Source organism: Camelus bactrianus, chromosome 23 (assembly GCF_048773025.1).
Source record: "Camelus bactrianus isolate YW-2024 breed Bactrian camel chromosome 23, ASM4877302v1, whole genome shotgun sequence".
NCBI classification, from domain to species: domain Eukaryota; kingdom Metazoa; phylum Chordata; class Mammalia; order Artiodactyla; family Camelidae; genus Camelus; species Camelus bactrianus.
In genome coordinates this window covers 38,820,482-38,848,040 of record NC_133561.1, presented here as the reverse complement: position 1 = coordinate 38,848,040, position 27,559 = coordinate 38,820,482, and the positions used below count along the sequence as shown (strand labels likewise).

At 42.2% G+C, this 27,559-nt stretch overlaps 1 long non-coding RNA gene across 1 annotated transcript; it reads left to right on the top strand.

Moving 5' to 3' along the window:
• LOC141574863 (uncharacterized) lies at positions 1 to 27,559 on the top strand. Its single transcript, XR_012501991.1, has 6 exons — positions 1 to 560; positions 5,262 to 5,831; positions 10,538 to 11,107; positions 15,810 to 16,379; positions 21,087 to 21,656; positions 26,363 to 27,559. It is a non-coding gene; the product is annotated as an uncharacterized LOC141574863 (long non-coding RNA).

Below are 27,559 nucleotides of genomic sequence, written 5' to 3'. Positions count from 1 at the left end.
TCTTGGACCCGTTCTTGGACCTGAGAATCGAGGAACTTTCTCAAGGGCACGTTGACACTCCGTATGTTTCTTCCAGTATCACCGAGGTTCAGAAGGTCTCATGAATGTCTTTCGAGCTTGGTATTCTCTAGAGATGTCTCCATGCCGATATTCTCCACTGTCACAGAACAACTCTCAACAATGTGTTCGCACATCTCCTCAATCCATGCAGCCAGTTTTTCTGCCAGCTTCTCTTCGTGTCTCCAATAAAGTCGATGTCAACAGGACTGGGCAAGTCTGAAAACACCTCTGAGCCTCACCAGTAAGCTGATGACAGGCAGATCTTCCACTGTCTGCCCTTTCAGATTCTGGAAACTGACCCGTGATCTCAAGTCTGTGGGCAGCAGCATTATCTCGAACTTACTCAGCTACCCGAAAAAAAGACCTAAGCCAATCTCCACATAGGGCAGCAGACCCACCATCAAACTGATCCACCCACAGAATTCTGCCCAGTTTCCTTGGATCCACCAGCCGCAACAAGCCTCGTGGTACACACCAACATTCCACCTGGAATCCATCCGGTAACTGCCATCCCCAGTGGTTGATGCATCAAGTCCGTGTTGGGGGTGATGCTGCATTGACGAGAGTTTCCTAAGGGAAATGTGATTCTATCCAGAAGGGTCCCATGGTCCTTTTCTCTTCCCTCTTTCCTTTTGTTCAGATCTGTATACACAGTACAAACGGAGGGAATTGTGTCCATGTTCAGTTTATGGATTCACACCTCTTTAAACTTTCTAACAGTTCACAGTACACAGAGACCCACTCAAGGAAACTCATGTTTGTGTAATATCCATTCACCCAGATTACATATCCGTGTGTTGCTTTCTGCTGAATCACCCACACTCTCAGAACATGGATCCATTTGTTTCATGGGGCTGAAATTCCTAGAAATGAAACCAATCCCAACGTGCACTTTCCTGTCTGTCTCTTTTGCAGTTTGTAGAATTTCACAGAGCTAATTGTCTTTGTTATAGGCTTATGCCATTTCTTTCCTACGAAGCGTAGAATATGGCATTCATTCATTCTGTTGGAAGACATATAAGACTATATCCCGTTCTATGACCCACACTTATTCAAAACCGTCATTTGTGTTGGGTCACGATATGCACTTCTGGATCAGTATCTATGAATAGTAATGAACGCATCTGTTTTCTGAATACTAGTAGGTTGAGTACATGCTAGCCGCGATACTGGGTCGATGCATGCTGAATGATTCTTGACATCTCTTTGAGTATAGTGTTTACAATATTCATGGTTTTTTGGTATATGTCAGCCAACTGTAACCTTTTGGTGTTTGTTTGTTTGTCTGATTGTTTGTATGTTTTGCAAACACATTAGGCCATGCATCTCTTCTTTTGCTTCAGACAGTCATGTAAGCTGATTCACTTAAGATAGTGCTTAAACTCACCTATGATATCCTGCTACCCTCTCCCATCTTTAGGATTTTGATGTCCTACTTGCCTTCTTCTTCTTACTTCTTTGCAACTCAGGCTCTTCTTGCATTTGCCATAATGGTTTTGATATTTCCATTTCATCTTGCTACTTTTCTACTCAGGGTAAGATTCTCAATTTTTGTTTTAGGATCAGTCTCAAACTGCTGAATTCTTTTCAGGTTTGACGGTCAGTGAATTTCCCTAGCTCTGCCGTTGTTATAAACGGTGGTCATTTGGCATAGGCTACCCTATATTGCAGCTTTATATCATACAGGATATGGTCTATGTCCTGGCACTCCTCCCAGTGCTGCAAAATTTCTGCCGAGATATCAGCTGAAACCCCACTGGAGGTTCGTTTGTGACTAAGTTGCTTTCCTCGAGGTGCATTTTACATCACTGGGATGATCATGAACTTTTTTTACTTGAATTCTACAGCTGCTTGTTGGTCTATTTGTATTCCACCACTTTTGGATGATGTATACTTCCTGAATTCGTATAGATGTTACTTTCTTGGCTTTCACAAGTTTCTTTCTGATTTTTCTATAAATTCCTTTTCATTATTTGTTATTTTATCTATTGCTTTTCCATTTGGGAATCCTAAGAGTCCTTTACTTACCTGCTTTTTCTTAATCCAGGATTCAACAGTGATGTTAGCGTTGGTTTGCTCTTGCTTTTCTGTGTCTTCTTCTGGTCGAGGGATTTCTTTTCCCCTGTCCTCACAGTCATTCTCGAGTCCCTCTGCATTATATAGTCTGCTTAGGATTGACTTTAGCCCAGTTTTTATCTCATCCATTGAGTTTTCTGATATTATTTTGTTCTTCTTTAGAGTTTCTCTTCCCCTTTTCTGGTATTCTGCCTTTTGTGATTCTGAGGCACTGTTGTTCATCAGTGTTTTCCTCACATCCAAATTCAGAGCTTGCTCTGGTAACGTTTTTCCGTCTTGTTGTTTGAAAATTTTTTTTTTTGGGCCTTCAATCTCTTTGGAACTGAAAATGGTACTTCCTGTTTCTTTTATTCTACTTCTTTACACTACAGTTCAAGTACTATTATGTATCTAACATAGACTTATAGGGCTTGGTTAAGTGAAAAATTTAGACTCATTGGTGTACGCAATTACATGGTATTTTTGTGTGGATAATTTTCCCTAGACCTTGATGCCATGCCCTGTTCCTGTGTGTGTTTTCTGGTATATCTCTAAATCCTGGTGTTGCCTTTGATGTGATGAACACACCATAATGTTTCAGTTAGTAAAACCTCTTTTTTATTACACTAATCTCACAATTCTGAAAGGGCACAGGGCACTTCCTCTAGTGGAAATGAAGCTTCTATTGGTTTTCAGCTCTGCATTCTTCTGTATGTCATTTTGAAGTGTCTCCAAAACAGCCAACAGAGAGTGCGCTTGTACTTTCTACTGCCATGGGAATGTCCCAATGTTACCAGTTCTTCCCAGAGCTTCTCTGTCTACAGAAACACCAGTGGAAGCATATGTATGGATGTCACAATTCAGGGCCTGCTGGGATGATCCCGCAGACCGACCTATGTGTCTTCGGTGCAGTACACTGTCAGTACGGTCCAAAAAGTAGCATCTGCATTTGGGTGATAATGCTGTAAGAAATGCTTCATCTTCTCATGCTGTGGACTTTGACCACTCTTCCTAGTTCTCTCATGCTTGAGTCATGCGTTCACGAAGGCAACCACAGAGCTGTTCCACATCGTCTGCCTCAAACCAGACTGTAATCCAAATCCAGGTTAAGTACGTAGCGGATCCTAAATCTTTTAATACTGATTTCAAACCCAACGCCCCCTGGAACACTCAGACCAGATGCATGATTCGTCTGATTGAGCCCCACAGGTGCTCTATTGTCAATAAGTCAAATTGGACCCTGGACCTACAGATGCAGTGGATGTGGCCATAGGACACATCGATAAACTCAACCTCACGAGCCAGTGCGGTTGCTGTCTCACTGAGGTCACATTTATCTTTGCTTTCTTGAAAGTACCCACCAAAACCCACAACGCACTCTAGATCCCTGAGTTCTGTGAGAGCCATCATCCGTAGCCCTATCCATCTTTTTCCGCTGCCTCTGCTAGCTCAGATTTGGCAGCTCGGATCTTGGTCTCAGATTCAATTGTGGGGATATTTTGAGCTGATTTCTTTGAGTTCTGTCAGCCAAGCATCTGCTGTGCACTCTGCTAATACTCAGCGCATCACCTTCAATCCCATGCCTGCTGCCCGCTTGAGAGTTTGCTTCCAAGGATAACAGAGTTACACCTTTGATTCTCCATTACCACAGGTCCGACCCTGCACTCTTTTCCATTCTCTCCTTTACCTTTTCCTGCTTCCAGGTTTTCTGAGGCCTCATCCTGTCTTTGAAAATAACAGACCAATCTTCCAGAAGTGTCCTGTGCCAAGGGCAGGCTGATTGTATTTTTACAAAGTTTTGTGTATGGGAGCAAGTGAGAGCAGTTTGCACTGGTACTCTTCCTACTGGGCATCGATAAATCAACACTTTCAACAAATAATTCACAGAAATTGGATATTAGTTTAGCTCCGTTTTCTTTACAGCCATGTTCGGAGGGTTTGTCCGAAGACACCAGCTTTGACATTATGTTGATAAGGCAGTTGCAGTCTTTTAGAAGGTTAATATTATCGATTTACTTCTTGTGGGATTTATATGAAAGTGAAGATAGTTTTTGAAAATTACCAAATCAACCAAAAGCCAGACTTGACAATTTCTGTAACATTTTGTCAGCTCTAAGGAAAAAAACAGACAGTCTCAATGTAAAATAGCAGTCCAAAAACTTGAAGGGGACATGCCAACTCTTTTCTCTTGAAGCCTCCAACAACAAAAGGAACAATGAAATACCTATTGGAAACATGAAATAACCCCCAACCTGGGTTTCCCTTGTGCATGTGGTGCCCTTTATCCCCAATGATACATACTAGGCAATGTTGGCATTTCAAGGGGTAACATTCCTCTCTAGGAATATACAAGAATATCTAAACAGAATATACACATTTAGGCTTGATTCCAAAAGCACCTAGAGGCATTTAACTATGAGAAACCTGCTGCAGCTATGCTAGGCTAATGAGAACCAGGTGTTCTATCAGTGCTGAGAAGGCTTAATCATAAGATCATGTTGGGTAAAGGAATTTAACACAGCCAAGACTGCACCTCCAAGATATACTGAACCCGGGGAATGACGGAAGGGAAGACGGTCCACAAAACATTTGTCTTTAATGTGTTTGGCGACATTTACATTTTAGCTCACAATCTGACTTCTAATATTTTCCTGTACTGTATTGAAAAACTGAGGCCTAATACATATTCAAGTTCATTCAAAGATTCCCCTCACTTCCCACACTCTTTTCAGCCCAAAGAATACATAAACCCAGCATTTCCTGAATCTAGGGGAAGGTCATCATTTCTTTGTGTGAGCTAAGTATTCAATTCCTCTGTATTTTAGTCGAGAGTATTTGGCCTTTAATGAGTTCACTGTTGTTCACCGAGTGTGAAGTTGGAGGAACTCTGATTCTAGTACGGGCTTGCTCTCCTCCTACTGGATTCATTACAGCTCAGGTTCTGATACTTTGAAATGGATGCCTGAGTGCAGTGGAGGGAAGAGCATGTGATTGATAGCTAGCCACAAACGTGGGAATAGGCTTACCTGGGCTTGGTGCATTTCGGTCTGAATGATTCGTAAATGCCCCTTGGGATGTGTGGATTCTCACGACCTCTTCCAAGAACATGAGCGCTTTTACCATCTCTGCCATCTCTTCTCTTTTAGACGTCAGCAATCTTGGACCCGTTCTTGGACCTGAGAATCGAGGAACTTTCTCAAGGGCACGTTGACACTCCGTATGTTTCTTCCAGTATCACCGAGGTTCAGAAGGTCTCATGAATGTCTTTCGAGCTTGGTATTCTCTAGAGATGTCTCCATGCCGATATTCTCCACTGTCACAGAACAACTCTCAACAATGTGTTCGCACATCTCCTCAATCCATGCAGCCAGTTTTTCTGCCAGCTTCTCTTCGTGTCTCCAATAAAGTCGATGTCAGCAGGACTTTGCAAGTCTGAAGACACCTCGGAGCCTCACCAGTAAGCTGATGACAGGCAGATCTTCCACTGTCTGCCCTTTCAGATTCTGGAAACTGACCCGTGATCTCAAGTCTGTGGGCAGCAGCGTTATCTCGAACTTACTCAGCTACCCGAAAAAAAGACCTAAGCCAATCTCCACATAGGGCAGCAGACCCACCATCAAACTGATCCACCCACAGAATTCTGCCCAGTTTCCTTGGATCCACCAGCCGCAACAAGCCTCGTGGTACACACCAACATTCCACCTGGAATCCATCCGGTAACTGCCATCCCCAGTGGTTGATGCATCAAGTCCTTGTTGGGGGTGATGCTGCATTGACGAGAGTTTCCTAAGGGAAATGTGATTCTATCCAGAAGGGTCCCATGGTCCTTTTCTCTTCCCTCTTTCCTTTTGTTCAGATCTGTATACACAGTACAAACGGAGGGAATTGTGTCCATGTTCAGTTTATGGATTCACACCTCTTTAAACTTTCTAACAGTTCACAGTACACAGAGACCCACTCAAGGAAACTCATGTTTGTGTAATATCCATTCACCCAGATTACATATCCGTGTGTTGCTTTCTGCTGAATCACCCACACTCTCAGAACATGGATCCATTTGTTTCATGGGGCTGAAATTCCTAGAAATGAAACCAATCCCAACGTGCACTTTCCTGTCTGTCTCTTTTGCAGTTTGTAGAATTTCACAGAGCTAATTGTCTTTGTTATAGGCTTATGCCATTTCTTTCCTACGAAGCGTAGAATATGGCATTCATTCATTCTGTTGGAAGACATATAAGACTATATCCCGTTCTATGACCCACACTTATTCAAAACCGTCATTTGTGTTGGGTCACGATATGCACTTCTGGATCAGTATCTATGAATAGTAATGAACGCATCTGTTTTCTGAATACTAGTATGTTGAGTACATGCTAGCCGCGATACTGGGTCGATGCATGCTGAATGATTCTTGACATCTCTTTGAGTATAGTGTTTACAATATTCATGGTTTTTTGGTATATGTCAGCCAACTGTAACCTTTTGGTGTTTGTTTGTTTGTCTGATTGTTTGTATGTTTTGCAAACACATTAGGCCATGCATCTCTTCTTTTGCTTCAGACAGACAGTCATGTAAGCTGATTCACTTAAGATAGTGCTTAAACTCACCTATGATATCCTGCTACCCTCTCCCATCTTTAGGATTTTGATGTCCTACTTGCCTTCTTCTTCTTACTTCTTTGCAACTCAGGCTCTTCTTGCATTTGCCATAATGGTTTTGATATTTCCATTTCATCTTGCTACTTTTCTACTCAGGGTAAGATTCTCAATTTTTGTTTTAGGATCAGTCTCAAACTGCTGAATTCTTTTCAGGTTTGACGGTCAGTGAATTTCCCTAGCTCTGCCGTTGTTATAAACGGTGGTCATTTGGCATAGGCTACCCTATATTGCAGCTTTATATCATACAGGATATGGTCTATGTCCTGGCACTCCTCCCAGTGCTGCAAAATTTCTGCCGAGATATCAGCTGAAACCCCACTGGAGGTTCGTTTGTGACTAAGTTGCTTTCCTCGAGGTGCATTTTACATCACTGGGATGATCATGAACTTTTTTTACTTGAATTCTACAGCTGCTTGTTGGTCTATTTGTATTCCACCACTTTTGGATGATGTATACTTCCTGAATTCGTATAGATGTTACTTTCTTGGCTTTCACAAGTTTCTTTCTGATTTTTCTATAAATTCCTTTTCATTATTTGTTATTTTATCTATTGCTTTTCCATTTGGGAATCCTAAGAGTCCTTTACTTACCTGCTTTTTCTTAATCCAGGATTCAACAGTGATGTTAGCGTTGGTTTGCTCTTGCTTTTCTGTGTCTTCTTCTGGTCGAGGGATTTCTTTTCCCCTGTCCTCACAGTCATTCTCGAGTCCCTCTGCATTATATAGTCTGCTTAGGATTGACTTTAGCCCAGTTTTTATCTCATCCATTGAGTTTTCTGATATTATTTTGTTCTTCTTTAGAGTTTCTCTTCCCCTTTTCTGGTATTCTGCCTTTTGTGATTCTGAGGCACTGTTGTTCATCAGTGTTTTCCTCACATCCAAATTCAGAGCTTGCTCTGGTAACGTTTTTCCGTCTTGTTGTTTGAAAATTTTTTTTTTTTGGGCCTTCAATCTCTTTGGAACTGAAAATGGTACTTCCTGTTTCTTTTATTCTACTTCTTTACACTACAGTTCAAGTACTATTATGTATCTAACATAGAATTATAGGGCTTGGTTAAGTGAAAAATTTAGACTCATTGGTGTACGCAATTACATGGTATTTTTGTGTGGATAATTTTCCCTAGACCTTGATGCCATGCCCTGTTCCTGTGTGTGTTTTCTGGTATATCTCTAAATCCTGGTGTTGCCTTTGATGTGATGAACACACCATAATGTTTCAGTTAGTAAAACCTCTTTTTTATTACACTAATCTCACAATTCTGAAAGGGCACAGGGCACTTCCTCTAGTGGAAATGAAGCTTCTATTGGTTTTCAGCTCTGCATTCTTCTGTATGTCATTTTGAAGTGTCTCCAAAACAGCCAACAGAGAGTGCGCTTGTACTTTCTACTGCCATGGGAATGTCCCAATGTTACCAGTTCTTCCCAGAGCTTCTCTGTCTACAGAAACACCAGTGGAAGCATATGTATGGATGTCACAATTCAGGGCCTGCTGGGATGATCCCGCAGACCGACCTATGTGTCCTCGGTGCAGTACACTGTCAGTACCGTCCAAAAAGTAGCATCTGCATTTGGGTGATAATGCTGTAAGAAATGCTTCATCTTCTCATGCTGTGGACTTTGACCACTCTTCCTAGTTCTCTCATGCTTGAGTCATGCGTTCACGAAGGCAACCACAGAGCTGTTCCACATCGTCTGCCTCAAACCAGACTGTAATCCAAATCCAGGTTAAGTACGTAGCGGATCCTAAATCTTTTAATACTGATTTCAAACCCAACGCCCCCTGGAACACTCAGACCAGATGCATGATTCGTCTGATTGAGCCCCACAGGTGCTCTATTGTCAATAAGTCAAATTGGACCCTGGACCTACAGATGCAGTGGATGTGGCCATAGGACACATCGATAAACTCAACCTCACGAGCCAGAGCGGTTGCTGTCTCACTGAGGTCACATTTATCTTTGCTTTCTTGAAAGTACCCACCAAAACCCACAACGCACTCTAGATCCCTGAGTTCTGTGAGAGCCATCATCCGTAGCCCTATCCATCTTTTTCCGCTGCCTCTGCTAGCTCAGATTTGGCAGCTCGGATCTTGGTCTCAGATTCAATTGTGGGGATATTTTGAGCTGATTTCTTTGAGTTCTGTCAGCCAAGCATCTGCTGTGCACTCTGCTAATACTCAGCGCATCACCTTCAATCCCATGCCTGCTGCCCGCTTGAGAGTTTGCTTCCAAGGATAACAGAGTTACACCTTTGATTCTCCATTACCACAGGTCCGACCCTGCACTCTTTTCCATTCTCTCCTTTACCTTTTCCTGCTTCCAGGTTTTCTGAGGCCTCATCCTGTCTTTGAAAATAACAGACCAATCTTCCAGAAGTGTCCTGTGCCAAGGGCAGGCTGATTGTATTTTTACAAAGTTTTGTGTATGGGAGCAAGTGAGAGCAGTTTGCACTGGTACTCTTCCTACTGGGCATCGATAAATCAACACTTTCAACAAATAATTCACAGAAATTGGATATTAGTTTAGCTCCGTTTTCTTTACAGCCATGTTCGGAGGGTTTGTCCGAAGACACCAGCTTTGACATTATGTTGATAAGGCAGTTGCAGTCTTTTAGAAGGTTAATATTATCGATTTACTTGTTGTGGGATTTATATGAAAGTGAAGATAGTTTTTGAAAATTACCAAATCAACCAAAAGCCAGACTTGACAATTTCTGTAACATTTTGTCAGCTCTAAGGAAAAAAACAGACAGTCTCAATGTAAAATAGCAGTCCAAAAACTTGAAGGGGACATGCCAACTCTTTTCTCTTGAAGCCTCCAACAACAAAAGGAACAATGAAATACCTATTGGAAACATGAAATAACCCCCAACCTGGGTTTCCCTTGTGCATGTGGTGCCCTTTATCCCCAATGATACATACTAGGCAATGTTGGCATTTCAAGGGGTAACATTCCTCTCTAGGAATATACAAGAATATCTAAACAGAATATACACATTTAGGCTTGATTCCAAAAGAACCTAGAGGCATTTAACTATGAGAAACCTGCTGCAGCTATGCTAGGCTATTGAGAACCAGGTGTTCTATCAGTGCTGAGAAGGCTTAATCATAAGATCATGTTGGGTAAAGGAATTTAACACAGCCAAGACTGCACCTCCAAGATATACTGAACCCGGGGAATGACGGAAGGGAAGACGGTCCACAAAACATTTGTCTTTAATGTGTTTGGCGACATTTACATTTTAGCTCACAATCTGACTTCTAATATTTTCCTGTACTGTATTGAAAAACTGAGGCCTAATACATATTCAAGTTCATTCAAAGATTCCCCTCACTTCCCACACTCTTTTCAGCCCAAAGAATACATAAACCCAGCATTTCCTGAATCTAGGGGAAGGTCATCATTTCTTTGTGTGAGCTAAGTATTCAATTCCTCTGTATTTTAGTCGAGAGTATTTGACCTTTAATGAGTTCACTGTTGTTCACCGAGTGTGAAGTTGGAGGAACTCTGATTCTAGTACGGGCTTGCTCTCCTCCTACTGGATTCATTACAGCTCAGGTTCTGATACTTTGAAATGGATGCCTGAGTGCAGTGGAGGGAAGAGCATGTGATTGATAGCTAGCCACAAACGTGGGAATAGGCTTACCTGGGCTTGGTGCATTTCGGTCTGAATGATTCGTAAATGCCCCTTGGGATGTGTGGATTCTCACGACCTCTTCCAAGAACATGAGCGCTTTTACCATCTCTGCCATCTCTTCTCTTTTAGACGTCAGCAATCTTGGACCCGTTCTTGGACCTGAGAATCGAGGAACTTTCTCAAGGGCACGTTGACACTCCGTATGTTTCTTCCAGTATCACCGAGGTTCAGAAGGTCTCATGAATGTCTTTCGAGCTTGGTATTCTCTAGAGATGTCTCCATGCCGATATTCTCCACTGTCACAGAACAACTCTCAACAATGTGTTCGCACATCTCCTCAATCCATGCAGCCAGTTTTTCTGCCAGCTTCTCTTCGTGTCTCCAATAAAGTCGATGTCAGCAGGACTTTGCAAGTCTGAAGACACCTCGGAGCCTCACCAGTAAGCTGATGACAGGCAGATCTTCCACTGTCTGCCCTTTCAGATTCTGGAAACTGACCCGTGATCTCAAGTCTGTGGGCAGCAGCGTTATCTCGAACTTACTCAGCTACCCGAAAAAAAGACCTAAGCCAATCTCCACATAGGGCAGCAGACCCACCATCAAACTGATCCACCCACAGAATTCTGCCCAGTTTCCTTGGATCCACCAGCCGCAACAAGCCTCGTGGTACACACCAACATTCCACCTGGAATCCATCCGGTAACTGCCATCCCCAGTGGTTGATGCATCAAGTCCTTGTTGGGGGTGATGCTGCATTGACGAGAGTTTCCTAAGGGAAATGTGATTCTATCCAGAAGGGTCCCATGGTCCTTTTCTCTTCCCTCTTTCCTTTTGTTCAGATCTGTATACACAGTACAAACGGAGGGAATTGTGTCCATGTTCAGTTTATGGATTCACACCTCTTTAAACTTTCTAACAGTTCACAGTACACAGAGACCCACTCAAGGAAACTCATGTTTGTGTAATATCCATTCACCCAGATTACATATCCGTGTGTTGCTTTCTGCTGAATCACCCACACTCTCAGAACATGGATCCATTTGTTTCATGGGGCTGAAATTCCTAGAAATGAAACCAATCCCAACGTGCTCTTTCCTGTCTGTCTCTTTTGCAGTTTGTAGAATTTCACAGAGCTAATTGTCTTTGTTATAGGCTTATGCCATTTCTTTCCTACGAAGCGTAGAATATGGCATTCATTCATTCTGTTGGAAGACATATAAGACTATATCCCGTTCTATGACCCACACTTATTCAAAACCGTCATTTGTGTTGGGTCACGATATGCACTTCTGGATCAGTATCTATGAATAGTAATGAACGCATCTGTTTTCTGAATACTAGTATGTTGAGTACATGCTAGCCGCGATACTGGGTCGATGCATGCTGAATGATTCTTGACATCTCTTTGAGTATAGTGTTTACAATATTCATGGTTTTTTGGTATATGTCAGCCAACTGTAACCTTTTGGTGTTTGTTTGTTTGTCTGATTGTTTGTATGTTTTGCAAACACATTAGGCCATGCATCTCTTCTTTTGCTTCAGACAGTCATGTAAGCTGATTCACTTAAGATAGTGCTTAAACTCACCTATGATATCCTGCTACCCTCTCCCATCTTTAGGATTTTGATGTCCTACTTGCCTTCTTCTTCTTACTTCTTTGCAACTCAGGCTCTTCTTGCATTTGCCATAATGGTTTTGATATTTCCATTTCATCTTGCTACTTTTCTACTCAGGGTAAGATTCTCAATTTTTGTTTTAGGATCAGTCTCAAACTGCTGAATTCTTTTCAGGTTTGACGGTCAGTGAATTTCCCTAGCTCTGCCGTTGTTATAAACGGTGGTCATTTGGCATAGGCTACCCTATATTGCAGCTTTATATCATACAGGATATGGTCTATGTCCTGGCACTCCTCCCAGTGCTGCAAAATTTCTGCCGAGATATCAGCTGAAACCCCACTGGAGGTTCGTTTGTGACTAAGTTGCTTTCCTCGAGGTGCATTTTACATCACTGGGATGATCATGAACTTTTTTTACTTGAATTCTACAGCTGCTTGTTGGTCTATTTGTATTCCACCACTTTTGGATGATGTATACTTCCTGAATTCGTATAGATGTTACTTTCTTGGCTTTCACAAGTTTCTTTCTGATTTTTCTATAAATTCCTTTTCATTATTTGTTATTTTATCTATTGCTTTTCCATTTGGGAATCCTAAGAGTCCTTTACTTACCTGCTTTTTCTTAATCCAGGATTCAACAGTGATGTTAGCGTTGGTTTGCTCTTGCTTTTCTGTGTCTTCTTCTGGTCGAGGGATTTCTTTTCCCCTGTCCTCACAGTCATTCTCGAGTCCCTCTGCATTATATAGTCTGCTTAGGATTGACTTTAGCCCAGTTTTTATCTCATCCATTGAGTTTTCTGATATTATTTTGTTCTTCTTTAGAGTTTCTCTTCCCCTTTTCTGGTATTCTGCCTTTTGTGATTCTGAGGCACTGTTGTTCATCAGTGTTTTCCTCACATCCAAATTCAGAGCTTGCTCTGGTAACGTTTTTCCGTCTTGTTGTTTGAAAATTTTTTTTTTTTGGGCCTTCAATCTCTTTGGAACTGAAAATGGTACTTCCTGTTTCTTTTATTCTACTTCTTTACACTACAGTTCAAGTACTATTATGTATCTAACATAGACTTATAGGGCTTGGTTAAGTGAAAAATTTAGACTCATTGGTGTACGCAATTACATGGTATTTTTGTGTGGATAATTTTCCCTAGACCTTGATGCCATGCCCTGTTCCTGTGTGTGTTTTCTGGTATATCTCTAAATCCTGGTGTTGCCTTTGATGTGATGAACACACCATAATGTTTCAGTTAGTAAAACCTCTTTTTTATTACACTAATCTCACAATTCTGAAAGGGCACAGGGCACTTCCTCTAGTGGAAATGAAGCTTCTATTGGTTTTCAGCTCTGCATTCTTCTGTATGTCATTTTGAAGTGTCTCCAAAACAGCCAACAGAGAGTGCGCTTGTACTTTCTACTGCCATGGGAATGTCCCAATGTTACCAGTTCTTCCCAGAGCTTCTCTGTCTACAGAAACACCAGTGGAAGCATATGTATGGATGTCACAATTCAGGGCCTGCTGGGATGATCCCGCAGACCGACCTATGTGTCTTCGGTGCAGTACACTGTCAGTACGGTCCAAAAAGTAGCATCTGCATTTGGGTGATAATGCTGTAAGAAATGCTTCATCTTCTCATGCTGTGGACTTTGACCACTCTTCCTAGTTCTCTCATGCTTGAGTCATGCGTTCACGAAGGCAACCACAGAGCTGTTCCACATCGTCTGCCTCAAACCAGACTGTAATCCAAATCCAGGTTAAGTACGTAGCGGATCCTAAATCTTTTAATACTGATTTCAAACCCAACGCCCCCTGGAACACTCAGACCAGATGCATGATTCGTCTGATTGAGCCCCACAGGTGCTCTATTGTCAATAAGTCAAATTGGACCCTGGACCTACAGATGCAGTGGATGTGGCCATAGGACACATCGATAAACTCAACCTCACGAGCCAGTGCGGTTGCTGTCTCACTGAGGTCACATTTATCTTTGCTTTCTTGAAAGTACCCACCAAAACCCACAACGCACTCTAGATCCCTGAGTTCTGTGAGAGCCATCATCCGTAGCCCTATCCATCTTTTTCCGCTGCCTCTGCTAGCTCAGATTTGGCAGCTCGGATCTTGGTCTCAGATTCAATTGTGGGGATATTTTGAGCTGATTTCTTTGAGTTCTGTCAGCCAAGCATCTGCTGTGCACTCTGCTAATACTCAGCGCATCACCTTCAATCCCATGCCTGCTGCCCGCTTGAGAGTTTGCTTCCAAGGATAACAGAGTTACACCTTTGATTCTCCATTACCACAGGTCCGACCCTGCACTCTTTTCCATTCTCTCCTTTACCTTTTCCTGCTTCCAGGTTTTCTGAGGCCTCATCCTGTCTTTGAAAATAACAGACCAATCTTCCAGAAGTGTCCTGTGCCAAGGGCAGGCTGATTGTATTTTTACAAAGTTTTGTGTATGGGAGCAAGTGAGAGCAGTTTGCACTGGTACTCTTCCTACTGGGCATCGATAAATCAACACTTTCAACAAATAATTCACAGAAATTGGATATTAGTTTAGCTCCGTTTTCTTTACAGCCATGTTCGGAGGGTTTGTCCGAAGACACCAGCTTTGACATTATGTTGATAAGGCAGTTGCAGTCTTTTAGAAGGTTAATATTATCGATTTACTTGTTGTGGGATTTATATGAAAGTGAAGATAGTTTTTGAAAATTACCAAATCAACCAAAAGCCAGACTTGACAATTTCTGTAACATTTTGTCAGCTCTAAGGAAAAAAACAGACAGTCTCAATGTAAAATAGCAGTCCAAAAACTTGAAGGGGACATGCCAACTCTTTTCTCTTGAAGCCTCCAACAACAAAAGGAACAATGAAATACCTATTGGAAACATGAAATAACCCCCAACCTGGGTTTCCCTTGTGCATGTGGTGCCCTTTATCCCCAATGATACATACTAGGCAATGTTGGCATTTCAAGGGGTAACATTCCTCTCTAGGAATATACAAGAATATCTAAACAGAATATACACATTTAGGCTTGATTCCAAAAGCACCTAGAGGCATTTAACTATGAGAAACCTGCTGCAGCTATGCTAGGCTAATGAGAACCAGGTGTTCTATCAGTGCTGAGAAGGCTTAATCATAAGATCATGTTGGGTAAAGGAATTTAACACAGCCAAGACTGCACCTCCAAGATATACTGAACCCGGGGAATGACGGAAGGGAAGACGGTCCACAAAACATTTGTCTTTAATGTGTTTGGCGACATTTACATTTTAGCTCACAATCTGACTTCTAATATTTTCCTGTACTGTATTGAAAAACTGAGGCCTAATACATATTCAAGTTCATTCAAAGATTCCCCTCACTTCCCACACTCTTTTCAGCCCAAAGAATACATAAACCCAGCATTTCCTGAATCTAGGGGAAGGTCATCATTTCTTTGTGTGAGCTAAGTATTCAATTCCTCTGTATTTTAGTCGAGAGTATTTGGCCTTTAATGAGTTCACTGTTGTTCACCGAGTGTGAAGTTGGAGGAACTCTGATTCTAGTACGGGCTTGCTCTCCTCCTACTGGATTCATTACAGCTCAGGTTCTGATACTTTGAAATGGATGCCTGAGTGCAGTGGAGGGAAGAGCATGTGATTGATAGCTAGCCACAAACGTGGGAATAGGCTTACCTGGGCTTGGTGCATTTCGGTCTGAATGATTCGTAAATGCCCCTTGGGATGTGTGGATTCTCACGACCTCTTCCAAGAACATGAGCGCTTTTACCATCTCTGCCATCTCTTCTCTTTTAGACGTCAGCAATCTTGGACCCGTTCTTGGACCTGAGAATCGAGGAACTTTCTCAAGGGCACGTTGACACTCCGTATGTTTCTTCCAGTATCACCGAGGTTCAGAAGGTCTCATGAATGTCTTTCGAGCTTGGTATTCTCTAGAGATGTCTCCATGCCGATATTCTCCACTGTCACAGAACAACTCTCAACAATGTGTTCGCACATCTCCTCAATCCATGCAGCCAGTTTTTCTGCCAGCTTCTCTTCGTGTCTCCAATAAAGTCGATGTCAGCAGGACTTTGCAAGTCTGAAGACACCTCGGAGCCTCACCAGTAAGCTGATGACAGGCAGATCTTCCACTGTCTGCCCTTTCAGATTCTGGAAACTGACCCGTGATCTCAAGTCTGTGGGCAGCAGCGTTATCTCGAACTTACTCAGCTACCCGAAAAAAAGACCTAAGCCAATCTCCACATAGGGCAGCAGACCCACCATCAAACTGATCCACCCACAGAATTCTGCCCAGTTTCCTTGGATCCACCAGCCGCAACAAGCCTCGTGGTACACACCAACATTCCACCTGGAATCCATCCGGTAACTGCCATCCCCAGTGGTTGATGCATCAAGTCCTTGTTGGGGGTGATGCTGCATTGACGAGAGTTTCCTAAGGGAAATGTGATTCTATCCAGAAGGGTCCCATGGTCCTTTTCTCTTCCCTCTTTCCTTTTGTTCAGATCTGTATACACAGTACAAACGGAGGGAATTGTGTCCATGTTCAGTTTATGGATTCACACCTCTTTAAACTTTCTAACAGTTCACAGTACACAGAGACCCACTCAAGGAAACTCATGTTTGTGTAATATCCATTCACCCAGATTACATATCCGTGTGTTGCTTTCTGCTGAATCACCCACACTCTCAGAACATGGATCCATTTGTTTCATGGGGCTGAAATTCCTAGAAATGAAACCAATCCCAACGTGCACTTTCCTGTCTGTCTCTTTTGCAGTTTGTAGAATTTCACAGAGCTAATTGTCTTTGTTATAGGCTTATGCCATTTCTTTCCTACGAAGCGTAGAATATGGCATTCATTCATTCTGTTGGAAGACATATAAGACTATATCCCGTTCTATGACCCACACTTATTCAAAACCGTCATTTGTGTTGGGTCACGATATGCACTTCTGGATCAGTATCTATGAATAGTAATGAACGCATCTGTTTTCTGAATACTAGTATGTTGAGTACATGCTAGCCGCGATACTGGGTCGATGCATGCTGAATGATTCTTGACATCTCTTTGAGTATAGTGTTTACAATATTCATGGTTTTTTGGTATATGTCAGCCAACTGTAACCTTTTGGTGTTTGTTTGTTTGTCTGATTGTTTGTATGTTTTGCAAACACATTAGGCCATGCATCTCTTCTTTTGCTTCAGACAGACAGTCATGTAAGCTGATTCACTTAAGATAGTGCTTAAACTCACCTATGATATCCTGCTACCCTCTCCCATCTTTAGGATTTTGATGTCCTACTTGCCTTCTTCTTCTTACTTCTTTGCAACTCAGGCTCTTCTTGCATTTGCCATAATGGTTTTGATATTTCCATTTCATCTTGCTACTTTTCTACTCAGGGTAAGATTCTCAATTTTTGTTTTAGGATCAGTCTCAAACTGCTGAATTCTTTTCAGGTTTGACGGTCAGTGAATTTCCCTAGCTCTGCCGTTGTTATAAACGGTGGTCATTTGGCATAGGCTACCCTATATTGCAGCTTTATATCATACAGGATATGGTCTATGTCCTGGCACTCCTCCCAGTGCTGCAAAATTTCTGCCGAGATATCAGCTGAAACCCCACTGGAGGTTCGTTTGTGACTAAGTTGCTTTCCTCGAGGTGCATTTTACATCACTGGGATGATCATGAACTTTTTTTACTTGAATTCTACAGCTGCTTGTTGGTCTATTTGTATTCCACCACTTTTGGATGATGTATACTTCCTGAATTCGTATAGATGTTACTTTCTTGGCTTTCACAAGTTTCTTTCTGATTTTTCTATAAATTCCTTTTCATTATTTGTTATTTTATCTATTGCTTTTCCATTTGGGAATCCTAAGAGTCCTTTACTTACCTGCTTTTTCTTAATCCAGGATTCAACAGTGATGTTAGCGTTGGTTTGCTCTTGCTTTTCTGTGTCTTCTTCTGGTCGAGGGATTTCTTTTCCCCTGTCCTCACAGTCATTCTCGAGTCCCTCTGCATTATATAGTCTGCTTAGGATTGACTTTAGCCCAGTTTTTATCTCATCCATTGAGTTTTCTGATATTATTTTGTTCTTCTTTAGAGTTTCTCTTCCCCTTTTCTGGTATTCTGCCTTTTGTGATTCTGAGGCACTGTTGTTCATCAGTGTTTTCCTCACATCCAATTTCAGAGCTTGCTCTGGTAACGTTTTTCCGTCTTGTTGTTTGAAAATTTTTTTTTTTTTGGGCCTTCAATCTCTTTGGAACTGAAAATGGTACTTCCTGTTTCTTTTATTCTACTTCTTTACACTACAGTTCAAGTACTATTATGTATCTAACATAGAATTATAGGGCTTGGTTAAGTGAAAAATTTAGACTCATTGGTGTACGCAATTACATGGTATTTTTGTGTGGATAATTTTCCCTAGACCTTGATGCCATGCCCTGTTCCTGTGTGTGTTTTCTGGTATATCTCTAAATCCTGGTGTTGCCTTTGATGTGATGAACACACCATAATGTTTCAGTTAGTAAAACCTCTTTTTTATTACACTAATCTCACAATTCTGAAAGGGCACAGGGCACTTCCTCTAGTGGAAATGAAGCTTCTATTGGTTTTCAGCTCTGCATTCTTCTGTATGTCATTTTGAAGTGTCTCCAAAACAGCCAACAGAGAGTGCGCTTGTACTTTCTACTGCCATGGGAATGTCCCAATGTTACCAGTTCTTCCCAGAGCTTCTCTGTCTACAGAAACACCAGTGGAAGCATATGTATGGATGTCACAATTCAGGGCCTGCTGGGATGATCCCGCAGACCGACCTATGTGTCCTCGGTGCAGTACACTGTCAGTACCGTCCAAAAAGTAGCATCTGCATTTGGGTGATAATGCTGTAAGAAATGCTTCATCTTCTCATGCTGTGGACTTTGACCACTCTTCCTAGTTCTCTCATGCTTGAGTCATGCGTTCACGAAGGCAACCACAGAGCTGTTCCACATCGTCTGCCTCAAACCAGACTGTAATCCAAATCCAGGTTAAGTACGTAGCGGATCCTAAATCTTTTAATACTGATTTCAAACCCAACGCCCCCTGGAACACTCAGACCAGATGCATGATTCGTCTGATTGAGCCCCACAGGTGCTCTATTGTCAATAAGTCAAATTGGACCCTGGACCTACAGATGCAGTGGATGTGGCCATAGGACACATCGATAAACTCAACCTCACGAGCCAGAGCGGTTGCTGTCTCACTGAGGTCACATTTATCTTTGCTTTCTTGAAAGTACCCACCAAAACCCACAACGCACTCTAGATCCCTGAGTTCTGTGAGAGCCATCATCCGTAGCCCTATCCATCTTTTTCCGCTGCCTCTGCTAGCTCAGATTTGGCAGCTCGGATCTTGGTCTCAGATTCAATTGTGGGGATATTTTGAGCTGATTTCTTTGAGTTCTGTCAGCCAAGCATCTGCTGTGCACTCTGCTAATACTCAGCGCATCACCTTCAATCCCATGCCTGCTGCCCGCTTGAGAGTTTGCTTCCAAGGATAACAGAGTTACACCTTTGATTCTCCATTACCACAGGTCCGACCCTGCACTCTTTTCCATTCTCTCCTTTACCTTTTCCTGCTTCCAGGTTTTCTGAGGCCTCATCCTGTCTTTGAAAATAACAGACCAATCTTCCAGAAGTGTCCTGTGCCAAGGGCAGGCTGATTGTATTTTTACAAAGTTTTGTGTATGGGAGCAAGTGAGAGCAGTTTGCACTGGTACTCTTCCTACTGGGCATCGATAAATCAACACTTTCAACAAATAATTCACAGAAATTGGATATTAGTTTAGCTCCGTTTTCTTTACAGCCATGTTCGGAGGGTTTGTCCGAAGACACCAGCTTTGACATTATGTTGATAAGGCAGTTGCAGTCTTTTAGAAGGTTAATATTATCGATTTACTTGTTGTGGGATTTATATGAAAGTGAAGATAGTTTTTGAAAATTACCAAATCAACCAAAAGCCAGACTTGACAATTTCTGTAACATTTTGTCAGCTCTAAGGAAAAAAACAGACAGTCTCAATGTAAAATAGCAGTCCAAAAACTTGAAGGGGACATGCCAACTCTTTTCTCTTGAAGCCTCCAACAACAAAAGGAACAATGAAATACCTATTGGAAACATGAAATAACCCCCAACCTGGGTTTCCCTTGTGCATGTGGTGCCCTTTATCCCCAATGATACATACTAGGCAATGTTGGCATTTCAAGGGGTAACATTCCTCTCTAGGAATATACAAGAATATCTAAACAGAATATACACATTTAGGCTTGATTCCAAAAGCACCTAGAGGCATTTAACTATGAGAAACCTGCTGCAGCTATGCTAGGCTAATGAGAACCAGGTGTTCTATCAGTGCTGAGAAGGCTTAATCATAAGATCATGTTGGGTAAAGGAATTTAACACAGCCAAGACTGCACCTCCAAGATATACTGAACCCGGGGAATGACGGAAGGGAAGACGGTCCACAAAACATTTGTCTTTAATGTGTTTGGCGACATTTACATTTTAGCTCACAATCTGACTTCTAATATTTTCCTGTACTGTATTGAAAAACTGAGGCCTAATACATATTCAAGTTCATTCAAAGATTCCCCTCACTTCCCACACTCTTTTCAGCCCAAAGAATACATAAACCCAGCATTTCCTGAATCTAGGGGAAGGTCATCATTTCTTTGTGTGAGCTAAGTATTCAATTCCTCTGTATTTTAGTCGAGAGTATTTGGCCTTTAATGAGTTCACTGTTGTTCACCGAGTGTGAAGTTGGAGGAACTCTGATTCTAGTACGGGCTTGCTCTCCTCCTACTGGATTCATTACAGCTCAGGTTCTGATACTTTGAAATGGATGCCTGAGTGCAGTGGAGGGAAGAGCATGTGATTGATAGCTAGCCACAAACGTGGGAATAGGCTTACCTGGGCTTGGTGCATTTCGGTCTGAATGATTCGTAAATGCCCCTTGGGATGTGTGGATTCTCACGACCTCTTCCAAGAACATGAGCGCTTTTACCATCTCTGCCATCTCTTCTCTTTTAGACGTCAGCAATCTTGGACCCGTTCTTGGACCTGAGAATCGAGGAACTTTCTCAAGGGCACGTTGACACTCCGTATGTTTCTTCCAGTATCACCGAGGTTCAGAAGGTCTCATGAATGTCTTTCGAGCTTGGTATTCTCTAGAGATGTCTCCATGCCGATATTCTCCACTGTCACAGAACAACTCTCAACAATGTGTTCGCACATCTCCTCAATCCATGCAGCCAGTTTTTCTGCCAGCTTCTCTTCGTGTCTCCAATAAAGTCGATGTCAGCAGGACTTTGCAAGTCTGAAGACACCTCGGAGCCTCACCAGTAAGCTGATGACAGGCAGATCTTCCACTGTCTGCCCTTTCAGATTCTGGAAACTGACCCGTGATCTCAAGTCTGTGGGCAGCAGCGTTATCTCGAACTTACTCAGCTACCCGAAAAAAAGACCTAAGCCAATCTCCACATAGGGCAGCAGACCCACCATCAAACTGATCCACCCACAGAATTCTGCCCAGTTTCCTTGGATCCACCAGCCGCAACAAGCCTCGTGGTACACACCAACATTCCACCTGGAATCCATCCGGTAACTGCCATCCCCAGTGGTTGATGCATCAAGTCCTTGTTGGGGGTGATGCTGCATTGACGAGAGTTTCCTAAGGGAAATGTGATTCTATCCAGAAGGGTCCCATGGTCCTTTTCTCTTCCCTCTTTCCTTTTGTTCAGATCTGTATACACAGTACAAACGGAGGGAATTGTGTCCATGTTCAGTTTATGGATTCACACCTCTTTAAACTTTCTAACAGTTCACAGTACACAGAGACCCACTCAAGGAAACTCATGTTTGTGTAATATCCATTCACCCAGATTACATATCCGTGTGTTGCTTTCTGCTGAATCACCCACACTCTCAGAACATGGATCCATTTGTTTCATGGGGCTGAAATTCCTAGAAATGAAACCAATCCCAACGTGCACTTTCCTGTCTGTCTCTTTTGCAGTTTGTAGAATTTCACAGAGCTAATTGTCTTTGTTATAGGCTTATGCCATTTCTTTCCTACGAAGCGTAGAATATGGCATTCATTCATTCTGTTGGAAGACATATAAGACTATATCCCGTTCTATGACCCACACTTATTCAAAACCGTCATTTGTGTTGGGTCACGATATGCACTTCTGGATCAGTATCTATGAATAGTAATGAACGCATCTGTTTTCTGAATACTAGTATGTTGAGTACATGCTAGCCGCGATACTGGGTCGATGCATGCTGAATGATTCTTGACATCTCTTTGAGTATAGTGTTTACAATATTCATGGTTTTTTGGTATATGTCAGCCAACTGTAACCTTTTGGTGTTTGTTTGTTTGTCTGATTGTTTGTATGTTTTGCAAACACATTAGGCCATGCATCTCTTCTTTTGCTTCAGACAGACAGTCATGTAAGCTGATTCACTTAAGATAGTGCTTAAACTCACCTATGATATCCTGCTACCCTCTCCCATCTTTAGGATTTTGATGTCCTACTTGCCTTCTTCTTCTTACTTCTTTGCAACTCAGGCTCTTCTTGCATTTGCCATAATGGTTTTGATATTTCCATTTCATCTTGCTACTTTTCTACTCAGGGTAAGATTCTCAATTTTTGTTTTAGGATCAGTCTCAAACTGCTGAATTCTTTTCAGGTTTGACGGTCAGTGAATTTCCCTAGCTCTGCCGTTGTTATAAACGGTGGTCATTTGGCATAGGCTACCCTATATTGCAGCTTTATATCATACAGGATATGGTCTATGTCCTGGCACTCCTCCCAGTGCTGCAAAATTTCTGCCGAGATATCAGCTGAAACCCCACTGGAGGTTCGTTTGTGACTAAGTTGCTTTCCTCGAGGTGCATTTTACATCACTGGGATGATCATGAACTTTTTTTACTTGAATTCTACAGCTGCTTGTTGGTCTATTTGTATTCCACCACTTTTGGATGATGTATACTTCCTGAATTCGTATAGATGTTACTTTCTTGGCTTTCACAAGTTTCTTTCTGATTTTTCTATAAATTCCTTTTCATTATTTGTTATTTTATCTATTGCTTTTCCATTTGGGAATCCTAAGAGTCCTTTACTTACCTGCTTTTTCTTAATCCAGGATTCAACAGTGATGTTAGCGTTGGTTTGCTCTTGCTTTTCTGTGTCTTCTTCTGGTCGAGGGATTTCTTTTCCCCTGTCCTCACAGTCATTCTCGAGTCCCTCTGCATTATATAGTCTGCTTAGGATTGACTTTAGCCCAGTTTTTATCTCATCCATTGAGTTTTCTGATATTATTTTGTTCTTCTTTAGAGTTTCTCTTCCCCTTTTCTGGTATTCTGCCTTTTGTGATTCTGAGGCACTGTTGTTCATCAGTGTTTTCCTCACATCCAAATTCAGAGCTTGCTCTGGTAACGTTTTTCCGTCTTGTTGTTTGAAAATTTTTTTTTTTTGGGCCTTCAATCTCTTTGGAACTGAAAATGGTACTTCCTGTTTCTTTTATTCTACTTCTTTACACTACAGTTCAAGTACTATTATGTATCTAACATAGACTTATAGGGCTTGGTTAAGTGAAAAATTTAGACTCATTGGTGTACGCAATTACATGGTATTTTTGTGTGGATAATTTTCCCTAGACCTTGATGCCATGCCCTGTTCCTGTGTGTGTTTTCTGGTATATCTCTAAATCCTGGTGTTGCCTTTGATGTGATGAACACACCATAATGTTTCAGTTAGTAAAACCTCTTTTTTATTACACTAATCTCACAATTCTGAAAGGGCACAGGGCACTTCCTCTAGTGGAAATGAAGCTTCTATTGGTTTTCAGCTCTGCATTCTTCTGTATGTCATTTTGAAGTGTCTCCAAAACAGCCAACAGAGAGTGCGCTTGTACTTTCTACTGCCATGGGAATGTCCCAATGTTACCAGTTCTTCCCAGAGCTTCTCTGTCTACAGAAACACCAGTGGAAGCATATGTATGGATGTCACAATTCAGGGCCTGCTGGGATGATCCCGCAGACCGACCTATGTGTCTTCGGTGCAGTACACTGTCAGTACGGTCCAAAAAGTAGCATCTGCATTTGGGTGATAATGCTGTAAGAAATGCTTCATCTTCTCATGCTGTGGACTTTGACCACTCTTCCTAGTTCTCTCATGCTTGAGTCATGCGTTCACGAAGGCAACCACAGAGCTGTTCCACATCGTCTGCCTCAAACCAGACTGTAATCCAAATCCAGGTTAAGTACGTAGCGGATCCTAAATCTTTTAATACTGATTTCAAACCCAACGCCCCCTGGAACACTCAGACCAGATGCATGATTCGTCTGATTGAGCCCCACAGGTGCTCTATTGTCAATAAGTCAAATTGGACCCTGGACCTACAGATGCAGTGGATGTGGCCATAGGACACATCGATAAACTCAACCTCACGAGCCAGTGCGGTTGCTGTCTCACTGAGGTCACATTTATCTTTGCTTTCTTGAAAGTACCCACCAAAACCCACAACGCACTCTAGATCCCTGAGTTCTGTGAGAGCCATCATCCGTAGCCCTATCCATCTTTTTCCGCTGCCTCTGCTAGCTCAGATTTGGCAGCTCGGATCTTGGTCTCAGATTCAATTGTGGGGATATTTTGAGCTGATTTCTTTGAGTTCTGTCAGCCAAGCATCTGCTGTGCACTCTGCTAATACTCAGCGCATCACCTTCAATCCCATGCCTGCTGCCCGCTTGAGAGTTTGCTTCCAAGGATAACAGAGTTACACCTTTGATTCTCCATTACCACAGGTCCGACCCTGCACTCTTTTCCATTCTCTCCTTTACCTTTTCCTGCTTCCAGGTTTTCTGAGGCCTCATCCTGTCTTTGAAAATAACAGACCAATCTTCCAGAAGTGTCCTGTGCCAAGGGCAGGCTGATTGTATTTTTACAAAGTTTTGTGTATGGGAGCAAGTGAGAGCAGTTTGCACTGGTACTCTTCCTACTGGGCATCGATAAATCAACACTTTCAACAAATAATTCACAGAAATTGGATATTAGTTTAGCTCCGTTTTCTTTACAGCCATGTTCGGAGGGTTTGTCCGAAGACACCAGCTTTGACATTATGTTGATAAGGCAGTTGCAGTCTTTTAGAAGGTTAATATTATCGATTTACTTGTTGTGGGATTTATATGAAAGTGAAGATAGTTTTTGAAAATTACCAAATCAACCAAAAGCCAGACTTGACAATTTCTGTAACATTTTGTCAGCTCTAAGGAAAAAAACAGACAGTCTCAATGTAAAATAGCAGTCCAAAAACTTGAAGGGGACATGCCAACTCTTTTCTCTTGAAGCCTCCAACAACAAAAGGAACAATGAAATACCTATTGGAAACATGAAATAACCCCCAACCTGGGTTTCCCTTGTGCATGTGGTGCCCTTTATCCCCAATGATACATACTAGGCAATGTTGGCATTTCAAGGGGTAACATTCCTCTCTAGGAATATACAAGAATATCTAAACAGAATATACACATTTAGGCTTGATTCCAAAAGCACCTAGAGGCATTTAACTATGAGAAACCTGCTGCAGCTATGCTAGGCTAATGAGAACCAGGTGTTCTATCAGTGCTGAGAAGGCTTAATCATAAGATCATGTTGGGTAAAGGAATTTAACACAGCCAAGACTGCACCTCCAAGATATACTGAACCCGGGGAATGACGGAAGGGAAGACGGTCCACAAAACATTTGTCTTTAATGTGTTTGGCGACATTTACATTTTAGCTCACAATCTGACTTCTAATATTTTCCTGTACTGTATTGAAAAACTGAGGCCTAATACATATTCAAGTTCATTCAAAGATTCCCCTCACTTCCCACACTCTTTTCAGCCCAAAGAATACATAAACCCAGCATTTCCTGAATCTAGGGGAAGGTCATCATTTCTTTGTGTGAGCTAAGTATTCAATTCCTCTGTATTTTAGTCGAGAGTATTTGGCCTTTAATGAGTTCACTGTTGTTCACCGAGTGTGAAGTTGGAGGAACTCTGATTCTAGTACGGGCTTGCTCTCCTCCTACTGGATTCATTACAGCTCAGGTTCTGATACTTTGAAATGGATGCCTGAGTGCAGTGGAGGGAAGAGCATGTGATTGATAGCTAGCCACAAACGTGGGAATAGGCTTACCTGGGCTTGGTGCATTTCGGTCTGAATGATTCGTAAATGCCCCTTGGGATGTGTGGATTCTCACGACCTCTTCCAAGAACATGAGCGCTTTTACCATCTCTGCCATCTCTTCTCTTTTAGACGTCAGCAATCTTGGACCCGTTCTTGGACCTGAGAATCGAGGAACTTTCTCAAGGGCACGTTGACACTCCGTATGTTTCTTCCAGTATCACCGAGGTTCAGAAGGTCTCATGAATGTCTTTCGAGCTTGGTATTCTCTAGAGATGTCTCCATGCCGATATTCTCCACTGTCACAGAACAACTCTCAACAATGTGTTCGCACATCTCCTCAATCCATGCAGCCAGTTTTTCTGCCAGCTTCTCTTCGTGTCTCCAATAAAGTCGATGTCAGCAGGACTTTGCAAGTCTGAAGACACCTCGGAGCCTCACCAGTAAGCTGATGACAGGCAGATCTTCCACTGTCTGCCCTTTCAGATTCTGGAAACTGACCCGTGATCTCAAGTCTGTGGGCAGCAGCGTTATCTCGAACTTACTCAGCTACCCGAAAAAAAGACCTAAGCCAATCTCCACATAGGGCAGCAGACCCACCATCAAACTGATCCACCCACAGAATTCTGCCCAGTTTCCTTGGATCCACCAGCCGCAACAAGCCTCGTGGTACACACCAACATTCCACCTGGAATCCATCCGGTAACTGCCATCCCCAGTGGTTGATGCATCAAGTCCTTGTTGGGGGTGATGCTGCATTGACGAGAGTTTCCTAAGGGAAATGTGATTCTATCCAGAAGGGTCCCATGGTCCTTTTCTCTTCCCTCTTTCCTTTTGTTCAGATCTGTATACACAGTACAAACGGAGGGAATTGTGTCCATGTTCAGTTTATGGATTCACACCTCTTTAAACTTTCTAACAGTTCACAGTACACAGAGACCCACTCAAGGAAACTCATGTTTGTGTAATATCCATTCACCCAGATTACATATCCGTGTGTTGCTTTCTGCTGAATCACCCACACTCTCAGAACATGGATCCATTTGTTTCATGGGGCTGAAATTCCTAGAAATGAAACCAATCCCAACGTGCACTTTCCTGTCTGTCTCTTTTGCAGTTTGTAGAATTTCACAGAGCTAATTGTCTTTGTTATAGGCTTATGCCATTTCTTTCCTACGAAGCGTAGAATATGGCATTCATTCATTCTGTTGGAAGACATATAAGACTATATCCCGTTCTATGACCCACACTTATTCAAAACCGTCATTTGTGTTGGGTCACGATATGCACTTCTGGATCAGTATCTATGAATAGTAATGAACGCATCTG